Source organism: Felis catus, chromosome B2, assembly GCF_018350175.1.
Source record: "Felis catus isolate Fca126 chromosome B2, F.catus_Fca126_mat1.0, whole genome shotgun sequence".
Taxonomy (NCBI): domain Eukaryota; kingdom Metazoa; phylum Chordata; class Mammalia; order Carnivora; family Felidae; genus Felis; species Felis catus.
The window spans coordinates 53,415,189-53,442,139 of NC_058372.1; the positions used below are offsets into that span (position 1 = coordinate 53,415,189).

General features: G+C 38.6%; 1 protein-coding gene across 1 annotated transcript in view; it reads right to left on the bottom strand.

Annotated features, from left to right (window-relative positions):
* The window catches only part of COL21A1 (collagen type XXI alpha 1 chain), a 248,843-nt gene that overhangs the window by 186,557 nt on the left and 35,335 nt on the right, over positions 1-26,951 (bottom strand). Inside the window, exon 2 of the mRNA XM_045057676.1 lies at positions 17,963-18,118. The gene's annotated coding sequence lies outside the window, so the exon portion shown is untranslated. The remainder of the gene's footprint in view (positions 1-17,962; positions 18,119-26,951) is intronic.

Genomic DNA, 26,951 nt, shown 5'->3' on the forward strand with positions numbered 1-26,951 from the left:
TAGTAGCAGACCTATCTACTGAAACTTGGCAGGCCAGAAATGAATGGCAGGAAATCTTCAATGTGATGAACAGAAAAAATATGCAGCCGAGAATCCTTTATCCAGCAAGTCTGTCATTCAGAATAGAAGGAGAGATAAAGGTTTTCCCAAACAAACAAAACCTGAAGGAATTCATCACCACTAAACCAGCCCTACAACAGATCCTAAGGGGGACTCTGTGAGTGAAATGTTGCAAGGACCACAAAGTACCAGAGACACCACTGCAAGCATGAAACCTACAGATATCACAATGCCTCTAAACCCATATCTTTCAATAATAACACTGAATGTAAATGGACTAAATGCTCCAACCAAAAGACACAGAATGGGTATCAGAATGGATTAAAAAAACAAGACCCATCTATTTGCTGTCTACAAGAGACTCATTTTAGACGTGAGGACACCTTCAGATTGAAAGTGAGGGGATGGAGAACTATCTATCACGCTACTGGAAGTCAAAAGAAAGCTGGGGTAGCCATACTTATATCAGACAAACCAGACTTTAAATTAAAGGCTGTAACAAGAGATGAAGAAGGGCATTATATAATTACAGGGTCTATCCATCAGGAAGAGCTAACAATTATAAATGTCTATGCACCAAATTTAGAGGCCCCCAAACATACAAAACAATCACAAATATAAGCAACCTTATTGATAAGAATGTGGTAATTGCAGGAGACTTTAGTACTCCACTTATAGCAATGGATAGAACATCTAGACAGAGAATCAATAAATAAACAAGGGCCCTGAATGATACATTGGATCAGATGGACTTGACAGATATATTTAGAACTCTGCAACGTAAAGCAACAGAATATACTTTCTTCTCGAGTGCACATGGAACATTCTCCAAGATAGATCACATACTGGGTCACAAAACAGCCCTTCATAAGTATAAAAGAATTGAGATCATACCATGCACACTTTCAGACCACAATGCTATGAAACTTGAAATCAACCACAGGAAAAAGTCTGGAAAACCTCCAAAAACATGGAGGTTAAATAACATCTTACTAAAGAATGAATGGGTCAACCAGGCAATTAGAGAAGAAATCAAAAAATACATGGAAACGAATGAAAATGAAAACACAACAATCCAAACGCTTTGGGATGCAGCGAAGGCAGTCCTGAGAGGAAAATACATTGCAATCTAGGCCTATCTCAAGAAACAAGAAAAATCCCAAATACAAAATCCAACAGCACACTCAAAGGAAATATAAGCAGAACAGCAAAGACACCCTAAACCCCACCGAAGAAGAGAAATAATAAAGATCAGAGCAGAAATAAACAATATACAATAAAAAAAAAAAACAGCAGAGCAGATCAATGAAACCAAGAGTTGGTTTTTGAAAAAATACACAGGGGCGCCTGGGTGGCGCAGTCGGTTAAGCGTCCGACTTCAGCCAGGTCACGATCTCGCAGTCCGTGAGTTCGAGCCCCGCGTCAGGCTCTGGGCTGATGGCTCAGAGCCTGGAGCTTGTTTCCGATTCTGTGTCTCCCTCTCTCTCTGCCCCTCCCCCGTTCATGCTCTGTCTCTCTCTGTCCCAAAAATAAATAAACGTTGAAAAAAAAAATTTTAAAAAAAAAAAAGAAAAAGAAAAAATACACAAATTTGATAAACCTCTAGCCAGGCTTCTCAAAAAGGAAAGGGAGAGGGCCCAAATAGATAAAATAATGAATGAAAATGGAATTATTACAACCAATACCTCAGAAATACAAACAATTGTCAGGGAATACTATGAAAAATTATATGCCAACAAAATGGACAACCTGGAAGAAATGGACAAATTCCTAAGCACCCACACACTTCCAAAACTCAAATACGAAGAAATAGAAAAGTTGAACACACCCATAACCAGAGAAGAAATTGAATCAGTTATCAAAAATCTCCCAACAAATAACAGTCCAGGACCAGATGGCTTCCCAGGGGAATTCTACCAGACATTTAAAGCAGAGATAATACCTATCCTTCTTAAGCTGTTCCAAAAAATGGAAGGAAAACTTCCAGACTCATTCTATGAAGCCAGCATTACTTTGATTCCCAAACCAGACAGAGACCCAGCAAAAAAAGAGAACTACAGGCCAATATCCCTGATGAATATGGATGCAAAAATTCTCAACAAGATATTAGCAAATCGAATTCAACGGCATATAAAAAGAATTATTCACCATGATCAAGTGGGATTCATTCCTGGGCTGCAGGGCTGGTTCAATATTCGCAAATCAATCAACGTGATACATCACATTAATAAAAGAAAAGATAAGAACCATATGATCCTGTCAATCAATGCAGAAAAAGCATTTGACAAAATTCAGCATTCTTTCTAAATAAAAACCCTCGAGAAAGTCAGGATACAAGGAACATACTTAAACATCATAAAAGCCATTTATGAAAAGCCCACAGCTAATATCATCCTCAATGGGGAAAAACTGAGAGCTTCCCCCTGAGATCAGGAATACAACAGGGATGTCCACTCTCACCGCTGTTGTTTAACATAGTGTTGGAAGTGCTAGCATCAGCAATCAGACAACAAAAGGAAATCAAAGGCATCAAAATTGGCAAAGATGAGTCAAGCTTTCATTTTTTGCAGATGACATGATATTATACATGGAAAACCCGACAGACTCCACCAAAAGTCTGCTAGAAGTGATACATGAATTCAGCAAAGTTGCGACAGAAAATTAATGTACAGAAATCAGTTGCATTCTTATCCACTATTAATGAAGCAACAGAAAAACAAATAAAGAAACTTATCCCATTCACAATTGCACCAAGAATCATAAAATACCTAGGAATAAACCTAACCAAAGATATAAAATATCTCTATGCTGAAAACTATAGAAAGCTTATGAAGGAAATTGAAGAAGATACAAAGAAATGGAAAAACATTCTGTGCTCATGGACTGAAATAAATACGTTAAAATGTGTCAATACTACCCAAAGCTATCTACACATTCAAGGCAATCCCAATCAAAATTGCACCAGCATTCTTCTCGAAGCTAGAACAAGCAATCCTAAAATTTGTATGGAACCACAAAAGACCCCGAATAGCCAAAGTAATATTGAAGAAGAAAACCAAAGCGGAAGGCATCACAATCCCAGATTTTAGCCTCTACTACAAAGCTGTAATCATAAAGACAGCACGGTATTGGCACAAAAACAGACACATAGACCAATGGAATAGAGTAGAGACCCCAGAATTGGACCCACAAAAGTATGGCCAACTAATCTTTGACAAAGCAGGAAAGAATAGCCAATGGAAAAAAGACAGTCTCTTTAACAAATGGTGCTGGGAGAACTGGACACAACATGCAGAAGAATGAAACTAGACCATTTTCTTACACCATTCACAGAAATAAACTCAAAATGGATGAAGGACCTGAATGAGAGACAGGAAACCGTCAAAACTCTAGAGGAGAAAGCAGGAAAAAAACCTCTCTGACCTCAGCCACAGCAATTTCTTACTTGACAAATCCCCAAAGGCAAGGGAATTAAAAGCAAAAATGAACTATTGGGACCTCATAAAGATAAAAAGCTTCTGCACTGCAAAGGAAACCATCAACAAAACTAAAAGGCAACTGACAGAATGGGAAAAGATATTTGCAAATGACATATCGGACAGAGGGCTAGTATCCAAAATCTATAAAGAGCTCCCCAAACTCCACTCCCAAAAACAAATAATCCAGTGAAGAAATGGACAGAAAACATGAATAGACACTGCTCTAAAGAAGACATCCAGATGGCCAACAGGCACATGAAAAGATGCTCAACGTTGCTCCTCATCAGGGAAATACAAATCAAAAACCACACTCAGATACTACCTCACGCCAGTCAGAGTGGCTAAAATGAACAAATCAGGAAACTATAGATGCTGGGGAGGATGTGGAGAAACGGGAACCCTCTTGCACTGTTGGTGGAAATGCAAATTGGTGCAGCCGCTCTGGAAAACAGTGTGGAGGTTCCTCAAAAAATTAAAAATAGATCTACCCTATGACCCAGCAATAGTACTGCTAGGAATTTACCCAAGGGATACAGGAATGCTGATGCATAGGGGCACTTGTACCCCAATGTTTACAGCAGCACTTTCAACAACAGCTAAATTATGGAAAGAGCCTAAATGTCCATCAACTGACGAATGGATACAGAAATTGTGGTTTATATACACAATGGAATACTACTTGGCAATGAGAAAGAATGAAATCTGGCCCTTTGTAGCAACATGGATGGAACTGAAGAGTGTTATGCCAAGTGAAATAAGTCAGGCAGAGAAAGACAGATACCATATGTTTTCACTCATATGTGGATCCTGAGAAACTCAACAGAAGACCTGGGGGGAGGAGAAGGGGGGGGGAAGTTATAGAGAGGGAAGGAGACAAACCATAAGAGACTCTTAAATACTGAGAATAAACTGAGGGTTCATGGGGAGGAGAGGAGGGAAAGTGGGTAATGGGCATTGAGGAGGGCACCTGTTAGGATGAGCACTGGGTGTTGTATGGAAACCAATTAGACAATAAATTTCATATAAAAAAATAATTTGTAATGTTAAGTCTAAAATCAGTCATTCAAAATACAAGTAAATTCATGTAGATAGGCAAAGCAACCCTCATCTCCAATTTATACAGAATCACGTACAAACTTGGATGAATCATATTTCTCGTACTATAGGTAGGTATTTCTCCATTACATACTTCTATTTACAATGACTGAGGAGTAAGCAAGTGCAATGAGGTCTCACAACAGGATGTATCAAGAGCAGAGGCTACATGATTCAGGGCTGTATTGAAAGGAGAGATAAAAATATAGAGCATATGAAACTTATCCCCCCCCACCCCGCTCAGCAAATCCTCATAACTAGCAAGGTTGGACTTGATTAACACTGTTTTATTATTGAACTTAAAATAGTTTAAGGTGGGGTAGGATACAGATTGTATTGCCAAAAAGAAAATCTTTGTAGCTCTCTTATGCTTCTGGTGGGAAAAGAACTTAGTTTGAGCTTTCTGGAAAGAAATTTGGCATTATGCATCAGAGGCCTTAAAATATTCATACCCTTTGACACAGTAATTTTGTTTTTAGGAAAATACCCAAATAGAATAATCAGAAAAGTAGGCAAAGATTTGTGCCCAAAGATATCAGTTAAAACATTATTTATAATGGGGAAAAGATTTAAAAAAAACAAATATACCCCCAAATTGTGGGTTGGTTAAATGAAAGGTCAGCAAACATTTTCTATAAAAGCCCACATAGGAAATATTTTAAGCTTTGCAGACCATGCTGTCTCTGTCACAATTACCACTCTGCATCGTTGATGTGAAAACAGCACAGACAATAGTAAGTAAGTGAGTGTGGCTGGGTTCTAATAAAACTTTACTAATGGACACTGAAATTTGAATTCATGTAATTTTCAAATAGCATTAAATATTATTGTTTTGATTATCTTAAATATTTAAAAATATAAAACCATCCTTAGCTCATGGGTTTTACAAAAACAGGTAACAGGCCAGATTTTCCAACTGATTGATTAAATTATAGTATCCTCATTAAAATTATATGTTCATGTTTACTATCAGCCAAAATTATACAATTTGGTAGGGAGGTGGAGAGGGTGGAAAAAGGAGACAAAGGAGAGACTGGAAGATAATATGCTAAAAGATTTATTGTAGCTATTTCTAGATTGAGAGATTATGGGTGATATGTATAATTTTTCTTTCATTCTTTAGTTTGTATTTTTTTGGATTTCCCACAATAAGCATATGTAATTCCATGATTAAAATGATATTTTAAGAACAACTTTTTTGGCTAAAAGGATTCATTTCTTTCTCATTCTTTAAACATTACTCAGAAACTTTGGACTTTCTGAAATTCTTGACAAAGCTTGCACTCTTTTTCAGCAATAACATTTAAACAACACCGTTTGTGTAAATAGAAGCTCTCAATTCATTTATTTTTAAGGGCATATAATTTTTTCAATTATATTAATTTTTTTAATTATTTTAAATTATACTAGATCTTAGCCTCAAAGTCAGGGTGTCTCCCTGACTTTTTCATTCCCTTCCCAGCCCTGCACACCCTTCAGCTCTCCCCAGCTACTCAGCAAGTGCATGCTGCCCCAGCTCCCCATCCTGGCATTAAAAATCCTCGAACTACTTCCCTTTGTCTGCATCTCCAATATACTTTCTCTAACCTCCGAGGCTTGCCATTCAAAGTCCACCTGCACGCACCCCATTCCCTCATCTCTTGCTCACCTGCTATTGGCTCCTGGTCAGTTAACAAGCAGCCTGTCACCTGCTGTGTTAGTGCTGTGGTGTACATACTAGAAAAGGACTCATTCTGTAGGACCTCCAGAAATATCTTTATATTTATTTTAAAAGGGGGGTTGGAATCTTAATATCTTAACTCAATTGAATAATTAGCTGACGGACAAATTTCAGGCATCTGAGCCAGCATTTCCCAAGTGTATTTCACAAACACTTGTCTTAGGAGATATTGCAGGGGGGAAAATAAGATCTATGTTCAGATCATTTTGAGAGATGCTGCTTACAGTATTCCATTTTTGAGACTCATGATTCATAATATATATTCATAAATATAAAGGCTTTTAAAGGCTTTGCAAAGTCCAAAAGTAAAGGTAACCCATTTAACTTGTGTAATTCATTGTACCCCAAATTTATTTGTGACTTCCCTCTGTATTGCCCCCTCCCTGCCTCTGTACTTTGTTTTAATAGAAACACATAAATATCAAAAACATCCAGCAGAAGCAGTGTTCCCAAGGAACACTCTTGGAGATACCCTGACCTGGCTAAGAGAAGAGCTGATTGGGAAAGTGGAGGTGGGGAAACTAATATGCTTAGCATCCCTCAAATCATTCTGCATTGGATGGTGATGGTCTCAGACTCTAAATCTGGCCCATTCTGGCCCAGGTTCCACCATATTGTCCTGGCTGCTCTAGCACTGCCGCCATTTGCATTTCTACTTAGACTACTGAATGCCTTCAACTCCCTCCTTCTCCACTTGCTGCTTCTCTTTCTATCAATCTCTCTGATTCCTCGCCACATGTGCTATCACTCTAGTGCATTCCCATCGTTACTGAGTGTTCACTCACCAACTGTGTATTTAAATTTAAATTAAAAGCACCATAGCTTTCCTTGGCTTCTGCCAAAAATTAGCATATGTTTTCAGTATCCAAGAGACATACACAGCTGACATTTTTAGAAAATTACATTCCATTTGCAAAAACATATGTATCCAACTGTGATGAGATTAGATGTTCCCACATTTATTTTTCTAAGAATTGAACACATCCAATATACAGTCTTCTCTGAATGCATCTCATTGTTTCTCTTTTGGCAATATCTTTCAAATGTCCAATCACCAGGGAGCTCTGCATTAACCTTTAATTCAATTAATAGCTTCTTAGAAAAACATGTACTTTTTCCAAAAGCAAATTTCTACAGCCAGTCTGCAAAGGATACAGAATAAAATATTGCTTCAGTTTACAACAGCCTTCATGAAACCTATTATTTTAGATTGTAAATACGTGCCCCATATAACTAGAGCTTAAAGAAGTATATGGCCAGTTCAGTATTTATTGGTTTCCAGGCTACATTATGGTATTCTGGATTTTTTTCTGGAAATTTTCAGATAAGTCTCTTTATCAAGGGGGAAAAGCATGACATTCTTTCTCACGTTAACATTTGGATTCTAACCCAGCAGGAGTGACCCACTGCCACTCCACCATGCACATACACAGCATGTTTCAAATTCAACAACAGGGAAAAGGCAGAAAGTTTTAACCAAATAATGAGTCTGGTTTCACAGGAGAATATTATTTAGTAACCCAGGCTCAAGCTGAATTATTTTTTATCCTCCTTCAAGAAATGACTCAAAACCTGATGGAGTGATTCTTCTATAACCATGGATTTAACCCAAAAGAAAGTTGTGAGGTACTGTTAAACGTTACAGGCAATGTGTAACTTGAGTGAAGATTCTTTAGAAAGTGGAAATGGAAGATAACTTTCTTCCCAAAGAAGACTGTTTTTGGAGTACAATTTTGCCTTAAACAATAAAAGCAAATTTTCACTGTCTAAATGAACTCCTTTGTCTTTTGCTTTTCTTGCCTTATTTTATAGCAAATAAGGAGTTAACCATAATTCCACTACAGGGAGCACCTCTCCTCTTGCAAGATGGGATGCTGCCTGATTCATGAATCATTTAATAAAGCCAATTAGATCTTTAAAAAAATATAATTCCACTAAAAACCTAAGATCTTCCAATGGTCTTCGAAGTTACAACCTCTCAGACCTCTTCTCCCACACTTTCCCTCTCCCTTAATCTGCTTTGGTCATAATGTCACCCACTTGCGTAAACCTGAAAGGAAGTGCCTCCTTCAATTTTGTACCACAGGCATCTCTCTTGCCTCACCCTAGGCATGGCTCTAGTCCAGAAGCTAACACTGCAGTCGGGAAGATTAATCATTGTATTAGTCAGGTGAAACTAAGTTATGCTGCAATAACAAACCAGTCCCAAATTCCGGTGGCATTATTCAACAAAGAATTATTTCTTATTCTCACCACAGGCAGGCCAGCAGGACCCTCTGCTTTACCTAGGGAATTACTCAAGAAACTTAGTGATAGCAGCTTTATCATGTTGTATCCCATCTCTCTGGAACATGTGGTCTCTGGTCACTATCGTGGAGGAAGAATGTAGACTTTACCCTGCCTCAGCCCAGGAGTGACTCATGTCATTTCCTTCACATTTCATTATCCAGAACTGCAAGAGGATTGGGAAAGATAAGGAAGAAAGTAGAATATTTGATAAACCTTACTGTCTCTGCTAGACACACATATATAAATAACTACAAATGAATACAACAGATATGAATTTTAGTTATTAATGTACCTGGTTACTCAAACCTAGGCTCTTTCTTAACCCCAGGCTTTGAAACATAAGGCTCCTTCTGCCTGGCATATTCACCACAAATGCACCCCACTGCCAAATCCTACATTTGGCTGCTCAACCTTCAGGTCTTGGCTTAAACAGCATTTCTTCCAAGAATCCTTAAATAACCTTCCTTCTTTCAACCTAGACCCTCTACTGTGTTCTCATTTGCTTTTGTCACAATAATAATAGCTAGCATTTATTTTCTACTCTCCACCAGGGACTGTTCCGAGCACTTTCCATTTAATCCTCCCAATAAGCCAATGAGGTGGTATTGCAGCCCAAGCTCCCTAGAAAACAGAGCCTAAGATGAAAATGTATATGCTACTCTTCTATTCAGTGGGCAATCCTAGAAGCGCTGGAGCCTAAGAAGAGGCCAAAGGGGCAGGAAGGACAGGGAAGACATATAAGGAACTGGCATACAGAGCTGGCCATGGTTTTGTGACATGCTAGGTGCTCACAGGAAATAAAGAGATACTGAGAGAGGCAGAAAAGTACTATTCTCGGAAAAGTTCATCCCAGTCTCCAATTAGACTGGAAGTAGTGTTTCTGTAGACACTAGACCTAGTAACTGCAGCCTGGCTTCCTGCCCAAGAGAAGAAGACAAGTGGTTACAAGGACTGCTCCAGCTAGAAAACAAGGTGAAAATGTGGGTCTGGGGTAGTAGACAAACCCATGCCAAAAGCATTTGGTTCAGGTAGTTGTGATTTATTTCAGCTTTCAGCTAAAGCAATTAATGCCCAGAAACATAACAATTAAACAAGATTACACAGCTAGAAACTAACCAGGATACAAACCAGGAAATGTGGCCCCAGAACATGTGGTCTCAACCACTACACTGCTACAAGAGTGCAAACTCCATGAAAGCAAGAAATGCTTTCTCCCCAGAACCCATCACAAATATAGTCTGACACATAGTAAACATAGTAAATATTTACTGAGTAAATGAATACGTTTAATCTTAAATAAGTGGTATTTCAGGAAAAGTTAAAGAGATCAGTGGGAAAGAGAGATTGTATTTTACTGGGGTGCTGTGGAAGGTTCCATGGCAGAAGTGACATCTGTACTAGATTTTTTAAAGATCTAGAAAAAAGTTTGACCCAGTAGCACAAAAGCCATATTTGGCTTCCATACTGAAATGGAAGGTTGAAATAAGGGAGTGGTAGGAAATAAGGCTTAAAAAGTACATTGGTATTGAATTGTGGAAGCCTCACCATATTCAATCACAAGATGCTTAAGTCAGAGAGAAATTCAAAACTGTACATTCCAAAAGACATTTCCACTTGTAACAATGCCCACAGCCAAGGAAGTCAAAAGTGTGCCCCATAATATCTCCATATCATGGTTCACTTAAGCCATGTTTTAGTCTGTACTCCAGGAACCCACCATTGTTCACTCTGTTCTAGGCAAAGGTTCCATTTTGTTGTTACCCACAACTCTATGGCTAAAGATGAAGCTGTGTTCTTGTTTTCTATCAGGAGAAATGGAAAGCAGCTGTTTAACATTCTCTTTATAATATGCTTCATACAATTTAGGCAGTTATTTAAACATTTTCCTGATATTTGAGCATTCACTCAGCATAGAGCATAAGAGATACTATAAGAAATATTAGAAGAAAGGGGTGCCTGGATGCAAAACCAAGAAAAGTGACCCCAGAACATGTGGTCTCAACTACTACACTGCTACAAGAAGGCAAACTCCATGAAAGCAAGAAATGCTTTATCCCCGACTCTCGATTTCAGTTAAGCATCCGACTCTTTGGCTCAGGTCATGATCTCACAGTTGGTGAGGTTGAGCGCCACATCGGGCTCTGAGCTGACAAGCACAGAGCCTGCTTGGGATTCTCTCTCCTCTCTCTGCTCCTTCCCCACTTTTCTCTATCTCTCTCTCAAATAAATAAATAAATAAATATTTTTTTAAAAAGGAAATCTTGGGGCGCCTGGGTGGCGCAGTCGGTTAAGCGTCCGACTTCAGCCAGGTCACGATCTTGCGGTCCGTGAGTTCGAGCCCCGCGTCGGGCTCTGGGCTGATGGCTCAGAGCCTGGAGCCTGTTTCCGATTCTGTGTCTCCCTCTCTCTCTGCCCCTCCCCGGTTCATGCTCTGTCTCTCTCTGTCCCAAAAATAAATAAACGTTGAAAAAAAAATTTTTTTTAAAAAAAGGAAATCTTAGCAGAAAGAACAAATGATAACATTGGCTTTAGAAAGAGAAACGCGCGCGCACACACACACACACACACACACACACACACACACACAAACTTCTTAAAAAATCTATAAAGAATGAAATTATATTCCCTTATGGGAAACTCTTTAGTTTATAATGTTTTCCTTGTGACACATAAAGCATTGTCTTTGTGATAAATGAAGTCTCTCTGGAACTGATTATAACACACATGGGAAGCAAATTGCTGAAATAAATTTTTATTTAGCAGCATGAACATTCCAAATAAATTCACAAGAGTTTCATAATGCTTCCATTTTCATTTGCATTTCCATTTGGTTAATGGCTTCATGCATCAGTAGGAGCAACATAAATAGAATAATCCACAAGTCACCCTTCTGCCACTGACTCCGAATCCCACCACTTGCCTTTAACTTAAATATCTTGTGTACCTTGGAAGCCATCGCCTGGTTTTCCTTCTACTTCTATGGCTGCTTTTTCTCAGTCTCCTTGGAATGCTTATTACTATCCCCCAACCATTAAGTGTCAGAATTCCTCAAGGACCAATCTTAGACACTTTCTTCTTTTTCATCCTATCCCGGTTCCTTAGAAGATTTTCTTCATAAGACTTGCAAAGTTATATCTGCCTCAAGACTTGGCTGCTAATGTACAGCTGAGCCTTGAATGAGGTGGGGTTCAGGATGCCAACCCCCACACACTTAAAAATCTGTTTGTAACTTTTAGCTCCCCCAAAACTTCTTGTTGGCCAGAAGCTTACCAATAATATAAATACCCAATTAGATTATAGTGTGTATGTTATATGTATTATATACTACATTCTTATGGTAAAGTAAGCTAGAGGAAAGAAAATGTTAACATCATAAGGAAGAGAAAATACATTTAGAGTACTTTACTGTATTTATTGAAAAAATATAAGTAAAAAATATACTAGAAAAATGTAAGTGGACTCGCACAGTTCAACTCCATGCTGTTCAAAGGTCCCCTGTACATGTAACTAATTGCCCATGTGACATTGACATCTGAATGCCCACCTAGCACCTAGAACTCAACTTATCAAAAACTGAATTTGTAATACATGAACTCTCAACCTGATCCTACTCTAATGCTTTCCTTTCTCATCCCCTTCTCCTTTAACCCTATGTCTAATCAAATATAATCTAATCACCAAGTCCTATAAACATTATCTCCTCAATATTTCTAATCTATCCACTTTTATCCTTCACTGTCACCATTTGCCTAGCACAAGACACTGAAGGAGGATGTTGAATGGGACTTTCTTGCTGCCCAGGAGCCATCGGTAGTTCTTGATGAGGTTTTTTTCCCTTCTTTACACATAGAGAAGGAAAGGTACCTCTTGCAATCCAGTGAGGGACAAACTAGAAAAGAATCACTCAGAGAACTGAGATGCTTACACAAGGGGAGACTGGCGTCTCAGTCCATGGCAGATATCTGCTTACACAGAGGTCTTGTGGATTTGCCCATTGTGCTTATTTGAGCAAGAGGAGAGGACAGTTGGAGTGAGATGCCAAGGCTGAGACAGGGCTGGCACTGAAGCAGTCCACAGGCAACTTGGAAAAATCAGCAATGTGTGGGTTTGCCATGGGTCAAGTGGATGTCCCACAACTCTTGATGGGGATCCCAGACAAAAGAGGCTCTGGAGGGGACTGCCAGGGCAGATGCTAAGTGGGGAGTTGGAAGAGGTAATAGAATGCATGCAAGTTCTTCATGAAGAGCCAGAATTTGGATGCTTTTTGCATATGCGTCACTAAAGGTTAGTCAGTGTTAGTCCAAAAGAAAAAAAAAAAAACAGGAACTAACAGCTCAAGGACTGTAACAGAGCCAACCAAGAAAGAGACACTGTCCTTTTCCGTTCTCTCCTCCCTACTCCACCTACCAGAACAGCCTGATCCAAGAACAAACAATTGTACTCCCCACCCCCAGTGCAAAGTGGGTCTAAACTCTACTTCAAAAACACTTGTTACATAAACAAATGTGGGAGGTATCAGAATTCCAAATCCCTGTACTTAACGAAGACTCTATATCTCATAGTTCCCATATGTGACAGATCGTGTCATCTTAATTCAGTGAACAGGGGGCCTGCTTCCATCTGTGTCATTTAATTAGACCTCTTTATGTGCTTCTGCAGGGTGCACAGGGTTGCTTTTTATATTTTCACTCTACTTGGTGATGACATTTTAGGAAAAAACCCTCTCCTAGAGAGTTTGAAAACATTAAATAAAATTCTGTATGCTAGTTGGAGTCTTATAAGTGTAAAGTTTGTGAGATATAAAAATTAAATTCCATCTACCAATGAGAAGAAAAAGTAAGCAAATACACACCAACTAAACTTTCCTGAAAGACGAAAGCCTTATGAATTCTTTTTTTAGCAGTTACTAAAGCCTGTCTCCAAGTGCTTTTAATAAAGCAATTTTACTCTGAATAACCAATCACTTTTATAGGCCTGTTATCTAACAAAAATTGCCAACACAATTATGATTTATAGCTTCATTAATGCCAATGACAAAGGACAGTGAATTTAGTCAATGCTATCTTAGGTCATGGTTATTCTTGCCATCAAAAATCAAACTGACAGTAATATATCCAACTCTGTAGAGAGAAATTAGCTTCATAAATAACATAAACATCTAATATAAAATTAGAAAATGTACCCTTTTTAGAAAGTACTGAACATTCTAGACCAGGAGTCAGAAAAATGCAGTGCATGGACCAAATCCAGGCTACTGCCTGTGTTTGTGAATAAAATTTTATCAAGGACAACCCCAGTGATTTGTTTACATATTGTCAACAGGGGCTTTCACACAAAAACAGCACAGTTGAGTAGTTGTGACAGAGACTGTATGGCATACAAAGGCTAAAATATTTACTACCTGCCGTCTTACAGAAAACTTGCTAACTCTTGTTCTCGCTGCAATGCATTATCTCTAGTTATGCTAGAATGGCTGCTCTCCTTTGAAAGAAAAGTAACTGAGTACCTAAATCTTTTCTGGTAGGATTCATTTAGAGATAGATAGATAGATAGATAGATAGATAGATAGATAGATAGATAATAGATAGAATGATAGAATGATAGACAGATAATAAATGATAGATGAATAAGGAAGTTTCTACTTACATATAATATTTTCATTAATAGCATCTAAAGGAAATGGGGGGAAGGACATTTAAAGTGCTTTACTAATCTCATTTTAAGAATCATTTTTATTCTTTAGATAATGTGTTTGACAAAGATTATCTACCTCAAACTGTGTTCAAGAAAAGAAAACAATTTTACCATTCTTTTCCTTTGTTCAGTTAACTATTAACAGAATGTATTGACTCAGTTGCGTCAATATATTTTCTACAGCATACAGCTCAGGCTGAATGTACATAATTAACTTTAAAATCCGGTTAATTTAAACTTGACTTTAATGTAAGGAACAGATAATAAACACCTTCTTCAATTCCCCTTCCAAATAGAGATCTAAATTACTAATCATGAGTCTCAATACAGCACACATTCACACACACACACACACACACACACACACACACACACACACACACAAATTATCTCTCATATCACCTAAAATAAAAAGGGGTTATAAGAGCTGTACACTGACATTCAATATAATAATATTAGTAGCCATGTCATTGAAAGCTAACAATGTGCCAGTGCCCCAGAGACTGTCTAACTCTTCAGCAAATCTGCTTCCTCCTCTTCTAGGGACACAGCTGGAGGTCCCACTAATGGATTGTTCCTGGTCCACAGAAGTCTCTGGTGCATGGTCCTCCATACTCTCTCTTCTCATTGATTCAAAGGAGATGATCCCACCAACCTGAAAAACCACTGTTAAAGAGGGGAGAGCTCCAAGATGGAAGAAACCTCATTCTCCAACCACAGTTTGGAGGAGAGCCTGCTGTCAATCAAGATTCCCCATTTTGTACATTCTGTGAGTGAGAAATTATCCTCTGTAATTCTTGCTCCATGATACCTTTGCTGACTTGTTTGTTACCACAGGTAGCATAGCTCCAACAGGTATTCTCATTTAATCAAAAGATATTTTTGTTATTACTGCTATGTATTTACAATGTCTACCATATACACTAGTAATTTTTATTAATATTACCACACTAATGTGCAGCAGATTCTTAAAATGTCCTAAAACTCCTTGATCTTAGAAACCCACATACCATTTTCATCACATTTTGCATAAGTCATTTCAGATATTAAATATCTTTGTTAAAACCAGAAAATACTCAATAAACTACAGATAAGCATGTGAACTATAACAATGCCAATATTGGTTTGTGAATTCAGAAGAGATGGGAAGTGGCTAATAAGGCAAGACTTATATTTACACTCCTGACAAATAAGTGATATTTGTGCTAATTATACAAAGGCAACAGAAATCTGACTCAAATTATCATTGGTTAATTTCCATAAGTTTTTTTTTTAATACTGGCCAAAATTAAAGAGCTCTGAGCATCTTTTATTTGTTGGAGCATGAAATAATATGTTCAAAGTGGCAAATTACGTCCTTTAAACCTGGATTTATTTCAAAACAATTCTGGACACTTTGTGCTATTTACATTGCAATTTTCTTTTTGTATATTTTCTATTTGGCAAGCACAGAATTAAACAAGCACCAGAACCTTTCATCTTCCTTTCCCCATAAGAATTCCTACCACCACTCTCCTCTCCCTTGAGCATTAGATCCGTCTTATTCAGCTTATGTGAATAGGCTAAAATAACCGTGGGATGTTTGAGAAACTGTAAAATAACTGCCTGGGGGTTACACTTAATGATCTCAAAAAGCATTCCAGCTGACACAACCCTACGTAAAAGCCAAAAGGGAGCAGGAGGTATGACAGTAGGGGGTTGGAGATGGAAAGGAAAAGAATGTCATTTTTGTCCTCTCGTGCTCTCATTATGTGTTGCCTATCCAGGAGTCTATAAACACTGCACCGCCAACATTCCCTACAATGAGCCAAACTCCTAATAATAGCCTGAGAGGCTTCCCTCTCCCCATTCCCTTTTCCCCCTCCTCCAGATATGCAGGATATAAACTACACATTCGTGTATGTATACAGCAAGGTGCATTTTACAAAGCCTGTTCAAATCTGTTTTCGCTAATCTCTAGGACAATAAGGTCCTATTCCTTGTGGCTGAAGAGGTGCATGGTCATAATCCAAATAAAAAACCTGAGGCTCAGGAATGGCAGCAGCTTCCCCACATCACACCAATGCCTGGTGAAGAATGGCCACTGCGCTAGGACCCTCCACAGACCTCCTTAAACACCTTCCTAAACACCTGAAGACTTCCACCTCCATGAACACCCTCTCTCCTGAAATAGTAATAAAAAACTCTAATCTCCTAGTCTTTACATAAACTATGCTCATGCACAAGAATGAAGTTGCCTAGCCCGGGCTAGGAATCAGTGGCCGCGGAAGGAGGCTGCCATGGACTGGGGACTTGTGTGTCGCAGAGCTGGCTGCCACGTCTTTGCTTGGGCCCCCTGTGGTTCCTGGAATCTCTGATAGCAACAGCAGGGGCCGGGAGTGCCTGTCTCCTGGCAGCCAGGCAAGAGCCACTCCTCTCTGAGGCAGCCCTCCTGAGAACCATCCTGTTCCTATTGCCAGATTTGATAACTCCAGGGTCGTGCAGGAAAAATACTGGAAATGCTTAAGGGTGATTCACAAACCTCAGGTGCAAAATAAAAGCTGTGTTCATTTAATTGCTTTACAATATCAAAGGAGGTTCTTTTATGAGTGTTAGGTTATGCCTGTGAACAATACTGTCCGCGAGCAAGAGATGAACCAGAAAAAGGTGTTAGTAAGAGCATGGAGGTGCCTTCTGTCCACCAAGGTCAGATAGTTTTATATTTTGGCTGTATGAATCAGATGAGAATTTCTCCTCTGTCTCTAAGACCACCAACCTCCCCCAGTAATTAAATTAGTGTTTAATAGCAATGAAAGGAAACTAAGCCTGATAAATCATTCAATCCCTCAGATGTTCATTTGAACACACCTTCTCATCCCTCCATTTACCTCCTTTGTCCTACATGAATACAAACACACACAGATAATGTGGGTACCACCTTCCATTACATCCATGACCTTCCAAATAATCTATTTTACTTAACTACTATCCATGAGTTACCATCCATGCATGTCTTTCATTTGCTTAATTACTTTTTCATTGATTCGGTGAATATTTATCCAGTGTCTAGTATGGGCCAGGTCCTTGGCTAGGCCAGCTAATCTCAGTTCCACATACCTTTCCTGTGGGGCTCATATACACATTTTCTTATTAATATCATTCACTCAACAGGTATTGACTAAGCCCCAAACCATCAAGAGTTAAGTATGAGTAGGTGGCACAGAACCAGGCTATTATTGCTTTATTCTACTTCCCTCCAAGTGTCTCAACTCTTCTCCAAATTCCTGCTATTACTGTGGATTCTTTCGCACAGTTGGACACAGCTCAGTGTAGCTGTCCCTCATGGAGCCTCCAGTCTTCAAGGCACTGAACCAGTCACTGGAGGGGAAAAACGAACAAGACACTATCCCTGCCCTTCAAAGCCTCCCCAGTCCAGCAGGTGACTATACTATGCTGTGCGGAGGGCAGTCATAGAAGCCCAATCAAAGGCTGCAGGCAGGAAAGAAAGCAGGCTAGAAACATGTGTAGCTTGTACATTCTGTGACCAGGCCAGGAACTTAATACACGTGACCTTGCATATGAACGATTTTACGATCACCATTCTATGTGTGAGGGAACTGAGGCTCAGAAGGGTGAAATAACTTACCTAAGTCTGTCTCACCCACAAGGCAAGAATGTTCATTCCTTTACACCAGACTTTCCCACAGTCGTCATAGCTCAACAGCCCTGCCTTCCGTATTCCCTGCAGCTTCTATATCCCAGATGCTCCCAGATGGGGAGGCTTCAGACACAGGACCACAATCTGTCAGAAAGAAAGAAAATGGGAGCTTTTATATGTCTTTGAAGAGAGGGACCTTTAAACGATAGTCACAATATCAAATAACAATGACAAATTTACAGTTTACAAAGTCATTTATCATTTAATGCACACATGGTAAATGCTATGGGAGTATACTAAAAAAGGTTTTTTTAAAAATTAGTGTGATATGGAAAAAAGAAACTTCACCCCCAACCACCACCAACATTATCATCATCGACCTAAACAAGCACTTGCTATGTGAGCTCTAGACTTCAAGAATACTTTCAGAATTTTATAAAAGTAATATGTCCAGCTCTGCTGATACTCTTCCTCATCATGGGCCAAGAGAATGCTTTACCAGTGCTCTGTTAACTTATCTGTCTCCTTCTTTATCCCTGTTAACTTCCTGCTGCTAACTTGGAGTGGCACTTCCAAGGCCTATGAGGTGAGTGTGCTTGCCTCCAGATCTCAAACAGAAAAATTAAGAAATAAAAGAAGTACGCACTCCTTGTATCAATTGATCATGAATATGTGGGAGGCTGAGCACAGGTGTGAATCAGATGGCACCTAGACTTGGCAGATAAAGTCTATAATTAAATAACTCCAATACTCCAAGAAAAGGTCAAGTGTCATAAGTGGGTATGGGGAAAAAAATAAGCTGGGAGTTCAAAAAGGAGAACTATTGAATTCTAGAAACTCTTAGAAAATCTTTAAAATGGAATAATTTCACTGTTGTTTTGGAAGATGACGTGAGTGGGTTTTTAGAATTGCTGTTTTCTAAGTGGTAAGTTTCCATTCTAAGTATTTTTGGAGGAATTCAAAAGCCCTGGTGCCTTCAAATTATAGTTCCAGGAATGCCAAATAAGCAACTGTTGATTGGGGTCACACACAAAAAGTCTGTGTTCCCAGATTAGAGAAGCGCTTCAGAAAGACTTAGTATTGGTTGCCATCAAAATTGTATTACAATTATAGGTAGCAATGAAGATTTTAACGGAACCCTGAAAGAAAGAAGAAAAAAAATTGGAAAATTTTAAGCTGGAGAGAGAGACATTAGCTCCTATTGGGGGTTGGTGGTAAGTTTTATTTTAAAATAAGATTTTATCATCTCTTACACACATGGTCTTTCTATAATAAGAGAAAATAAGTTTAGAACAAATGTTCCCAGAGAAAAAAAAAAGAAAATCACAAACAAAGGTACAAAGAATAGAGCCATTTTTCTATTGTTCTATTATTATGAAACATGAGAAGACCCCTGGATGCCAGATACCTGATATAAATGGTTCAAAGTGTGTCCAGCTTACTATGGGAAACGCTCCTCTGTGCTCAGACCAGAATGCAGAGCCTTGAGCAGCATGTAGACTTCTTCCAGATGCATTGATAACATGCTCAATTATGTAAACCAGATCCAGACACTTGTTTAGCTCACACAAGTTTCAATATAGGAGGGTTTCCCCAGAAATGTGTACATTGATGTTTCCCCAGAAATGTGTACATTGATGTTAACCATCTTGCAAAGAAGGCTATCATCTGTACACAAGTTACCCAGATGATGGATTATGTTCCTCCAACAAAAATGATCCTTCCTTATACAGTAAATAAGACTCCTTGCCATCCCAAACCATGTTGCAAACCTACTACAGGGCCACTGAGTTAATGAAATCTGGTTCTTAAAAATTATTTATGTCAATAATCCCCTTCATCACTATAAAAAAATAAGAATATGCTGTATCCACTTACCAGGCTACATAATAGCCTACTCATGTGAACTTTCTTCCCATGGCTTTCTCAGCAAAGATGTTGTTTTATGGATGAATCTCATTTAGAAAATTTTCCATGTAGGTCAGGAGAAACTTCTATTTCAATCCATTATAAACAATGTACTCTAACATTCATTGAATATGCTCAAAGTTTTTTGAAAAATAATTTAGCAATCTTTATAAAAGATCTTCAAAGATAAAAGCCTTAGCCCAATAAAATCCTCCTTTTAAGTATATGTCCCAGGGAAGTCAGAACGTGCCTAAAGATTTATGTGCAATGTTCTCAGTGTCATACTATTCACAAAACTGAAAAAAAAACAAAGTCCAATTTTTACCATAGTAAAAAATCATTATGAACCCATTGGTTGGAACAATATAAGTCATTAAAATGTTTTTAACAAATATTTAATCATGTAGATAAATTCTCATAATTCAAAGTTACAAGAAAAAAATTAAAGAGGGAGAATAAAAACTCACTGGGAAGCCATCTCCAACTTCACAAATAAGTATAGGCATGAACCAAATGCATGCTTAGAATATATCAAGATGCTAAAAGTGTAAGAGCTCTATTATGAATAATTCTTATTTTCTTCTCTAACTTTCCTATATTTTAAAAGTATTTACAATGAACATGTACTAATTTTTTACAGGAAGACATAGACCAACACCATTTCTGTCAGTGTTGCTCAGTGATAGAAAAACAGGTATGATTGTTGGTGTGTGAGGGGACCACAAATAAGGAAAGAAGGCCAGTCTCCAAAAGATGAATGAAAGCCATAGAAAAATGTGAGCAGCCATTTGTAGCAGGAACCAATGTTTCAAATAAAGAAGCCTTGCTGAGGAGTATGCCTTAACTCAAAAATTCCAATAAAAGAGATGTAGTCTCAGGAAGGCAGAGCAGGGACACACACACACATGCACACACATGCACACATGCACACACGCACACAAAACCTCCTCAGCTAGAGAGAGAGAAACAGAGAGAAGGAGAGACAGAGACAAAGAGACCTCAAACAGTAAAAGCAACAAGAGTGGCCATAATTCTTTAGCTGTCAGTGCCAAGCCAGGTGTTTCAGGAATTGAACTCCATCAACCTGTTTATAGTCTGCCCAGAAGTTCCATCTTCTGGCTAAAATCTGTCTACCCTACAATTTACCTACTCCAAAACACTCATCCTGCTCCATAATATGCCTTGTTTTTCCAAGTTCCTGGGTCTATGGTCACTTTTTTCCCTTCTCCCCTTCTCTTTGCCTTCAAACCAAGTCAGATTTAGAGAGGCATCTGGTCATTAGAAATTTTTAAAGTTCCCAGGTAATTTGAATGTGCAGCCAAATGTGGGGAATCACTTATCTGGTCTCTGTTCATTTCTATTTTTGTGTCTATCCCCCTAGCACCACCCCTTACCATCTCCCACAAATTGAATCAGTAAATAACAGGGACTTGTCCATTCATTCATTCCTTCATCCAATGGGTATTTACTATATGCCTTTATGTGCGAGGCATTATTAATTTTCATATCTGACCTCCTTTGTCTCCTTCTTCCTGCCCATTCAACATCTAGCATATAGCTTGGCTTAGAATAAAAACTCAATAAGATTGTGTTTTAATTCACTGAAATCATCACTAGGGATTTCCAGCCCTTAATCACTGTCTTAAATCGCTCTTCTTTAAGAGTGTCAATTAGCTAAGGTGTCAGGCACTTAACTTCTTTTTAACATTATACTAACTTTGTATATTTTAGATCTGGAAAGGATCTTAAAATCCAACTGTCTCTGGGATACAACTCTAAGGATAGTGTTTGTTCTGAACAGTCCATCTCACACAACACAAGGAGTTCATACATTTAAAATGTAAGTACAATGACTTCACAAAAGAATATTTACATAGGAAGTAGAAACCTCATTTCCTTTTGGTTAGGATAAGAAGGAAACACGTGACAAAAAGGTGACATCTATTAAATTAGTGTAAAGTCTTCACGAGTACTCACATGATATGGTATTTAACTGAAAACTCCTGAGGCTCCCTGTTCTCTATTGAGTAAAATCCAAAGGCTGTTCCCACTCTTTAAACCCTTCCTTCAGGGCCGTGCTCCCTCCCCTTCCAACCCCTCTCTCCTCCTCAGCCCACCTTCTCCTAAAGGCACTATTTGTAATAAAGTTTGCTAATCTCCCAAACATGGTTTGCTTACTCTTTTCTTCCTGCCATACACATTCTTCCCTTCTGGGCTCTCACATGAAAAGGGAAAGGCAATACTAATTTTTTTTTTTTTTTTGCCTTTCCCCTCAGGCTTTCATACCGGCAGTTAATTAAATGTGGATTTCCACTAGCTCAATCTGTTTCAGGAAACAGAAAAGTCAAAAGAGCAAAGGACTTAAAGTCTCCCTTGATAAGTCCTAATTAACTGGCCAATCAGAAATCATCCTAGTGTTTAGGTTAATAACTATGCCCAGGTATGATGATTTCATGCAAAGTTTAAATAGGACATACTCAAAACAAGTTAGAGAAGAGGATATCCATAAAAGACGGGTTGAGGAGAGGTCAGTTTGATTCAAAAGTGCATGCATTTGAGCACTCTGCTGCCACTGAAGTTCAGTTACACACACACACGCACACGCACTAACATATGTACACACAAGTACAAGTGCGCACATACATGCATATGTCCATACACACAGAGAGACACAAAAACATACTTGCACGTGTCTGTATACACATACACACAGATACATACTAACATACTTGAAAAAAAACACACATATACTACTCATACATAGCTGCACATATCCATATCCACACATATGCACATGTACACAAATGCACATGTATGCACACTCTTATTTTACCTCTCAAACAAAAGTCTAAGTTCCATGAGGCTGGTACCATGTCCTCTACTTGTAAATTTCCACAGCACTTGGCACTGAGCTGAGCCCACATGAAGTACTCAACAAATACAACTCAAAACGTTTACATAATTTTCTACATTGGTATGTCTAAATTTACTAATCATTTGACCTTCTTTATATAACTTCATTTCTTGTTTTTCCCAACTGAAAACTGTGAAAAACCCCTACTTTTCTCATAAAATTATAGGGATGCTCAAAGCTCATGATCCTGGAGCACATGCACTTTTGTAAAGGGGAATGCAAGTTTGATAAGGTTCATAATCTCATCAAGTTCTATATAAAATAAGACTGGAGCTGAAAGGAATGTTCATAGAGAGAGATGGAATAATCTGAGGAGCAGGAAGTTTAGATTTTCTTTTCTGAAAAGAGCAGCCTTGTTTTGTTTGCTTTTTGGCTTTTACGTGTTTAAAGATAATGCTGATTTGACTTTAGTGTTCCATGTTACAGTATCATACTAATTGTTCTTAGGGAAATAATGAATAGAAAGTGGCAGAATTATTGAGGACATTTGAGGCCTGTGAATGGATTTGCATGTTAAGAGAAACCAAACACGATCCTCGGATTGAGGCTCAAATACACATGAGACATGACATTAAACCTGATCCACAACTACATCTAAGCCCTTCAAGGCTACTTGATATACTTGAAGCAGAATGTTTTATCATAAAGCTGTATTTTTCAAACTCTTTTATATTGTGGCCAGGCAGTGGGAAGAATAATGCCCTCCTACAATGTCTACACTCTAATATTCAGTCCTTGAATATATGAGGCTAAATTCAGGACCTAAAATAAGTGACAAAGCAGGCATCTTTACCCAGCAAGCACCTTATAGGACTATCTTTTCTCTCCTAAGGTTATCTGAAAATATGTGGCTCACAAATCTTTTAATAGTCTCTGACACCTAAATAAGCCCACAGTAGATGCTCAGTAAATATATCTGAATGAGCAAATAAATGAGCAAATAGATGAAGAGATGAATTTGGTTGACCTTGGCACATCTTTTAGATCAGGATTTTTCAACCTCGGTACTATTGATATCTTGAGTGAAACAATCCTTTGTTGTAGGGGACTGTCTGTGCATTATAGGATGCTTAGTAGCATCCCTGACCTCTCCGCACAAGATGCCATTAGCATCCCCCACCAATTGTGAGAATCAAAAATGTCCCAATCGGGGGTGCAAAATTGCCCCTGGTTAAGAACCTCCACTTTAGAACAAAGGTCCTCAGCTATGGTTGCAGGTTAGAATAACTTAGAAAGACTTTCGAAAACCCAAGGCTTAGACCACACTTCAAATTAATAAGTCAGACTCATTCAGGGTGGCATCTAGTCATCAGTAGTTTCCAAAAGCACTCAAGGGATTCCCATATGCAGCCAAACGTTGAGAATCACTTCTCTAGCTGCTCACTATTAACACTGTGGTCTTTGGACCAGCAGCTGGGCATTACCTTGGGAGAAATGGAGAATCTCAGGCTCTACCTGAGACTCAGACTCAAGACAGAGTTCAGGCAAGAGACAGAAACCACACCAATTATTTAAACAGTGAGAATTTCATATAAAGAATTGTTAACTGGAAACAAGATGAGGACGGCAGAGTGGGAAGACGCGAGCTCATCTCCTCCCGCAGACAAACCAGAACTACAACTACTTGCAGAACCAGTATCTCTGATAACTGGAGATTAACAGAAAAGACTTCACACGCAACTAAGGACATAAAGAAAACTCACACTGAGATGGGCAGGAGAGGCAGAGACACAATCTAATCAGGATGCACATCGCTGGAGCAGCAACCTGCAAATGAGAGGGCTATCACAGTCATAGAGACCCTCCCTGACAAATGAGGGGGCTGAGCCCAGCGTTGGGTTCTCCAGCCCAGGGGACCTGTACCAGGAAGGAAGAGCCCCCCTAAGGTCTGACTTAAATGAGCAGGTCTTTTGTCCAGGAGAGCTGGAGAGCAGCAGGAAACCAAGACTTTGCTCTCCAAGGGCACAAGTTCAATCTTACTCACTGTAAGTCCCAGTGCAGAGGCAGCAGTTTGAAAAGTACCGTGGTTACACTTGAAGGCGAATCACTGACAAATTTTAGGGCATATGCCAAAGGGGCAGGGATCTGTTAGAATATTGTCTGATGGAAGGACTGGCAGGCATCTCTTTTTTTTACTCCCCTTCCACTACCTGGCCTGGCACTGGTGGGAGCCATTTCTGATACTGTCCATGTGCTGTGCCAGCACCACTGGCTCTGCCCTGGGGTTCCCCTGCACACTCGCCCTGCCCAACCTGCCTACCCCAGCCAGGGCACTTCTCGAGCAGTTCCCTGCCCCATCACACCCAGAGGAAATAAAGTCTCAATAAATAAGTAAAAAGATCAAGGAAACTAAGAGGTAGTTCTTTGAAAAGATAAGGAAAATTGATAAATCTTCAGGAAGATTCATTAAGAAAAAAAAGGGAGGGGGGCCTGGGTGACTCAGTCAGTTAAGTGTCTGACTCTTGATTATTTCAGCTCAGGTCATGATTCCACGCTTCATGAGCTCGAGCCCTGCATCAGGTACTGTGCTGACAGTGCAGAGCCTACTTGGGATTCTCTCTCTCTCCGCCCCACCCCCGCCCCTCTCCCACTCATTCTTTTTTGTCTCTCTCTCTCTCAAAAATAAATAAATAAACTTAAAAAGAAAAAAGAAAAAGAGAGAGAGGGCCCAAATAAACAAAATCAGAAATCAAAGAGAGATTACAACCGATACCACAGAAATACAAAGGATCATAAAAGACTACTACAAATAATTATATACCAACAAATAAGACAACCCAAAAGAAATGTATAATTCCCAGAAACATGCAATCTACTAAGACTGAATCAGGAATAGAAAATCTGAATGGATTTATCCCTATTAATAAAATTGAATCAGTATTCAAAAATTTCCGACAAACAGAAGTTCAGAACCAGATGGTTTCACAGGTGAATTCTACCAAACATTTAAAGAGTTAATACCTATCCTTCTCAAACTATTTCAAAAAATGGATAAAGAAAGGAAGGCTCCCAAACTCATTCTATGAGGCTAGCATTGCTCTGATACCAAAACCAGACAAAAACACCACAAAAAAAAAAAAAAAAAAAGAAAAGAAAATTACAGGCCAATATCCCTGACAAACACAGATGCAAAAATCCTCAACAAAATATTAGCAAACTGAATTCAAAACCACATTAAGAAAGGATCATATACCACAGTCAATACAAGGAATCCCTTGTATTCCAGGGATACAAGGATGGATGGTTCAGTATCCGCAAATCAATCAACATGATCCACCACATTCACAAAAAGAATGGTGAATATCATAAATCATATGATCATCTCAATAGATGCAGAAAAAGCATTTGATAAAATTCAATATTTGTGATAAAAACTCAATAAATGTCAGATATGATAAACCCACAGCTAAAATCATATTCAACAGTGAAAAGCTAAACGCTTTTCCTCTAAAATCATGAATAAAACAAAGATTCCCACTCTCGTCATTTTTATTCAACATAGTGTTGGACGTCCAAGCCACCAGCAAGCAGATAAGATAAAGAAATATAGGCATCCAAATTGGAAAAGAAGTAAAACTGTCACTGTTTGCAGATGGCATGATACCATGTATAGAAAAAACCCCCACCAAAAAAACTACTTGAACTAATAAATGAATTCAGTAAAATCACACAATATAAAATTAACATATAGATTATATATAATAGATTTGTATTTCTATGTACTAATAATGAACTACCGGAAAGAGAAACTAACAATCCCATTTACAACTTATCAAAGAATAAAATATCTAAGGATCAATTTAACCAAGGAAGTGAAAGACCTATGCTCTGAAAACTAGAAGATAATAATGAAAGAAATTGAAGATGACACAAATAACTAAAAAGATATGCCATGCTCATGGTTTGGAAGAATTAATATTGTGAAAATGTCCATATTACCCAAAGCAATCCACGGAATCAATACAATCCCTATCAAAAGATCAATGGCATTTTTCACAGAGGTAGAACAAGTAATCCAAAATTTTGTATGGAAACACAAAAAACCTGAATAGCAAAAGCAATCCTGAAAAGGGAGAATAAAAGCTGGAGGTACGATACTCCCTGATTTCAAGCTATACTACAAAACTACAGCGATCAAAACAGTATGGTACTGGC